This window comes from Heptranchias perlo, unplaced genomic scaffold (assembly GCF_035084215.1).
Source record: "Heptranchias perlo isolate sHepPer1 unplaced genomic scaffold, sHepPer1.hap1 HAP1_SCAFFOLD_848, whole genome shotgun sequence".
In the NCBI taxonomy this organism is placed as follows: domain Eukaryota; kingdom Metazoa; phylum Chordata; class Chondrichthyes; order Hexanchiformes; family Hexanchidae; genus Heptranchias; species Heptranchias perlo.
In genome coordinates, this window is record NW_027139885.1 from 16,133 (window position 1) to 21,490 (window position 5,358).

A 5,358-nucleotide genomic window follows, 5' to 3' on the forward strand; every position below is an offset into this window, starting at 1 on the left:
GTTGCTATGGCCCAGGATGCTCATATTCCCCGTTACTATGATCGAGAATGCTCATGTTCTCCGTTGCTATGGCCGAGGATGCTCATGTTCTCCGTTGCTATGGCCCGGGATGCTCATGTTCTCCGTTGCTATGGCCCGGGATGCTCATGTTCTCCGTTGCTACGGCCCGGGATGCTCATGTTCTCTGTTGCTATGGCCCGGGATGCTCATGTTCTCCGTTGCTACGGCCCGGGATGCTCATGTTCTCCGTTGCTATGGCCGAGGATGCTCATGTTCTCCGTTGCTATGTCCGAGAATGCTCATGTTCCCCGTTGCTATGGCCCGGGATGCTCATGTTCTCCGTTGCTATGGCCGAGGATGCTCATGTTCTCCGTTGCTATGGCCCGGGATGCTCATGTTCTCCGTTGCTATGGCCGAGGATGCTCATGTTCTCCGTTGCTATGGCCGAGGATGCTCATGTTCTCCGTTGCTATGGCCCGGGATGCTCATGTTCTCCGTTGCTATGGCCCGGGATGCTCATGTTCTCCGTTGCTATGGCCGAGGATGCTCATGTTCTCCGTTGCTATGGCCCGGGATGCTCATGTTCTCCGTTGCTATGGCCCGGGATGCTCATGTTCTCCGTTGCTATGGCCCGGGATGCTCATGTTCTCCGTTGCTATGGCCCGGGATGCTCATGTTCTCCGTTGCTATGGCCCGGGATGCTCATGTTCTCCGTTGCTATGGCCCGGGATGCTCATGTTCTCCGTTGCTATGGCCCGGGATGCTCATGTTCTCCGTTGCTATGGCCCGGGATGCTCATGTTCTCCGTTGCTATGGCCCGGGATGCTCATGTTCTCCGTTGCTATGATCGAGAATGCTCATGTTCTCCGTTGCTATGGCCCGGGATGCTCATGTTCTCCGTTGCTATGGCCCGGGATGCTCAAGTTCTCCGTTGCTATGGCCGAGAATGCTCATGTTCTCCGTTGCTATGGCCGAGGATGCTCATGTTCTCCGTTGCTATGGCCCGGGATGCTCATGTTCTCCGTTGCTATGGCCCGGGATGCTCAAGTTCTCCGTTGCTATGGCCGAGGATGCCCTGGTGCTGGTGGACTGCAGCTCCATGGAGTGGCTGCTGACAGTTTGTGTCCTGCTTTTGGGCTCTTCCTCCCTCAGTGGTGAGTGCAGGGAACCTGCCCAAGGACAGGAGCTCTGAGCCCGAGACTCTGTTCTGTGTCTCACCGACTAACATCTCAGGTCAGGCCTATGGCTCTGGGACTTCGGGGAGAGCCCTGATGGGAACATTCTTCTAAAAGGGGATCCTGATAATGAAAGTGTCTCTTTCAGGGAAATCTGAGGTTGAACTTTCCTCTTTGAAATGAGGACATTCCTTCCTTAAAAAGGGATCCCAACGGAGACACTTCCTCTTTAATGCAATTCAGACTCTAAGAGTTCTCTTTAAAAAGAGTCCTTATGGGAGTACTTCCTCTCATTAGGGTTGTCATCATCGTGAGGCTCCCTCCTCATCTGTTGCTCTGTCTCTTCCCCATTTGTGTGCAGGTGGCACCGATGATTATGTTGGAAGAATGAAAAGCATTTCACACATGATGAGTTGCTTAGGCCGTGAAAATTTTAAATTTGACTTCATTCCATACGGATGCCACTGTACACGCAAGAAAAGAAGGATTGTGATTGGAAAACCAGTGGATTTTATTGATTGGTAGGTACCGTGATTGGGCGAGGAAAGAAAGAACTTGCATTTACGTAGCGCCTTTCTCTTCCTCAGGACATCCCAAAGTGCTTCACAGCCAATGAATTACCTTTTAAATGCAGTCACTGTTGTAATTTAGGCAAACACAGTGGCCAATTTACACACTGTAAGATCTCACAAACAGCAATGAGATTAAACAACCAATGAATCTGTTTTGGTGGTGTTGCTTGAGGGACAACTATTGACCATGTCACCAGGAGAACTCCCTTGTCTTTCTTTGAATAGTGCACAGGGACCTTTTACATCCACCTGAACAGACAGGCAGGGTTTTGGTTTTAGGTCTCATCCAAAAGATTTCCAACAATGTAGTACCCCCTCCGTACTGCACCAAAGTGCCAGCCTGGAGTATTTACTTAAATCCCTGCTGGACGGCTTAAACCCATGGCTTTCTAATTCAGAGGCAAGAGTGTTACCACTGACCAAGAGAATACATGCGAAGCATATGAAAAAGACTAGCTAATCCATTGAGCCTGTCTTATAGTGGCATGGAGTGAGATTCTGCACACAATCATCCCATGCTCCATCACCACCACTCCTGCAGCCGTGCAATCTTGTGGGAGAGGCAAAATAAAAAGAAAAAAAACCTTCGACCAATTTAGGAAAAGACTGAGAAAGGAAGAATAATTGTAATTAATTCAGGGGATGACCAGAGATCATCCTTACTTCCAGAGACCTGGCGTCCAGAAATTCAATTTTAGGATTGTGGGTATGGGATTAAAAGTCCCAATAAACGGGAGGAGAGCACATTTATAAAACCCTGGGAGAGACGGGGCTTTTTTAAAATCACTGAGTGCCTAAAGCTGAAGGGTGTTACAGCAAGGCTGGGAAAGGCAGGAGAGAAACTGGGGTAAATCAGGAAGTAATGATTCGGTAAAATCAAGCTTTTAAAAGCCTGCAGACTTTTTATGGAAGGAAAGATCAAGGGAGGGTTGGAACTCTGCAGGTCTAGATCCTGGAAAGAAATGAGATTTCAAACTCTGCTTCCTTCTGTTGTCAGTATCTTTGATCAGTAATATTCTTTGCAAAGTTTCAGAAAGATATACTCAGGGTACTGTGATCATCCTCGGACTGGTTTCTTGTCGGAGGATGCTGGTGGGAAATCTCCTGTGACTCAGAGTTAATTTTCACCCTTTAAACCAAGAGTAGAAAATGAAGGCCTGCTGATTTCTGTCTAATTGAAGGAATATTTTTCAATTTATTTACAAAAAGCAGTTTGACAAACGGATTGTCTCATCAATGACGTTTTTCACACTGACGAGTGTGGTCAGTATTCTCCCCTCCTCCATTATAAAGTTCCTTTCACCCCCCCCACCCCTGAGCTCCATATCCCCATGAGAGGATGTTCACTTTAACCTGTTCCCAGAAGTTTTCAATCCCACTTTTAAGCAGAGTATTGGGATGTGCAATAGAATGATTGAAGGTCAGAGCAGGGAGGGAGGGTTAGATTCTTTTTTTGCCCACCTTCTGTGTGGAAGTGCTCACTGATTCCACCCTTCGATCCCCATCACAGGATTCCCCTGTTTGTTGGGCTTGGTGAAGATGCTGATAAGTTGACTCAGGTCAACCTGCCCAGTAACTTTTCTACTTTCCACTTTGCTGTCTTCTGCCACTTCATCAAAACCAGCAACTTGATGCTTAAGCAATATGGATGGGAACTTGTCCTTCACCTGTCCCATGGTGTGTTGGTGTGTGTTAATGCTCAGTGCCCCAGTATAAATTAATCTTTCCTAATCATTCCTCGAATGTGAGTGGTTTTTTTGAGTGAATGTTACTGCCTGTTTGTTCCAAGGTGCTGTCTTCAGCATCAGTGCTGCTATAAGATGCGTGTCGGAGAAGGTTGCAATCCAATGGTCCACTACAGATGGAGCTGCATTGATGGGATTGTAGAGTGTCCTTCAAGTAAGTTGATTTGACTCAGATTCACTTACGGTTCAGAGTACAGACAACGGGCAGTGTAGGCCTGTAGATTGAGCAGACTCCAGGCACCCACGAACTCCTTCAGAGAATGATACCTAATACAAGGGGAGAGGGCAGCCTACCAGTACATATTATAGTTCCCCAGGAACGACTAATGTCTCTGCTGGATGGAAAGAAAGAAAGAAAGACTTGCATTTCTATAGCGCCTTTCACGACCTCAGGATGTCCCAAAGCACTTTATTGATAATCTAGTATTTTTTTTTAACAGTTTAGTTGAAAGGGGATTGGGTGGGTTTGCTGTCCTATCTGTTGCTGATTAGAGCATATGCTGATCTCCGAATATGCTGCCCCTGACAATTGTGAGGCTCCCTGCGCATCTGAAAATGCACAGGCAGTGTGTTCAAATAATATTTGCCAGCAGACCTTAGCTTGCAGAACACAGCTGTTGTGACACTATTGAAGCTGGGATTTATGAATTGGCTTGTAACTGTCTTTTTTTAAACTATTAGCCTAATGTTTGACATATTTTAGAATTCTACCTGATTTTGTAACAAAATTCAATTCTTCACCTTAGCATGTTGAATCTCTGGTCTGTGTGTAATATTACCTGAAGACGTAGTGGAATGTTTCAGACAGCTGAAAGGTGGAGAGTTCAGGTTAGAGGGGATGTGATTTCTTTTTGCGAACTGGAGGTTGTTCAATGACTAAGTGCTGCAAAGTGGCTGACACTGTAAGAATGAGATGGTCTCCCATTCAGCATATTGTATTAATAACCTAGTGTAGTCCCCATTAAAGGGGCCGAGAAGGTCCGAAATACGACTCTGCCTTTAGAGCCAGGCTTATTTGGGGCAAATTAGCAATTTCTAGAACCTGCATTTTTTCGAAACGATTATTGGATTTTGTTGTTTGAATTCTACTCTTCGGATGGACATTTCTGAATAGTTTTTCCTTTGTCACCATTCAGGATCAAAGACCAATTTGTGCCTCATATCCAGATGCACGTGTGACTACCATCTAGCACTGTGTCTGTTCCCATTCCCAATCTGGGAGAAGTATAAGAATCACTCAATCAAAAGTTGTTCCAAAGAAGTCCAGTGCTTCTTTCCCAGCTTAAACAGAATGGCAACAAAATAAAGACTTTCAAAATTAGATGGCCAGTCCTTTTTGGATTTGTTGTCTGCTGATCTGTCTGAGTGTCTGGAGTGAAGATGAGGATATGAGCATCGGATATCCAACCAACTCAAAATGGAACATGATGAGCCAATGTGTACAGATTATGTGCTACAGAGTGATTTGGTCTGACACAGACTTTTGTGCATGATACCTCCATGTGATGTTTTACTAATATTGCAGGACTTTTGGAGGTGGGGAGGAAGGGAACACAGGAACAGGAGTAGGCCATTCAGCCCCTTGTGCCTGCTCCGCCATTCGATAAGATCATGGCTGATCTGTGATCTAACTCCATATACCTGCCTTTGGCCCATATCCCTTAATACCTTTGGTTGCCAAAAAGCTATCTATCTCACATTTAAATTTAGCAATTGAGCTAGTATCAATTGCTGTTTGCGGAAGAGAGTTCCAAACTTCTACCACCCTTTGTGTGTAGAAATGTTTTCTAATCTCACTCCTGAAAGGTCTGGCTCTAATTTTTAGACTGTGCCCCCGACTCCTAGAATCCCCAACCAGCGGAAATA

At 45.8% G+C, this 5,358-nt stretch overlaps 1 long non-coding RNA gene across 1 annotated transcript; it reads left to right on the plus strand.

Moving 5' to 3' along the window:
- Positions 1 to 1,542: 1,542 nt before the first annotated feature.
- On the plus strand, positions 1,543 to 5,139 carry LOC137319433 (uncharacterized). The gene is made up of 3 exons (XR_010962154.1): positions 1,543 to 1,696; positions 3,537 to 3,646; positions 4,629 to 5,139. It is a non-coding gene; the product is annotated as an uncharacterized lncRNA (long non-coding RNA).
- The last annotated feature ends 219 nt before the right edge of the window (positions 5,140 to 5,358 follow it).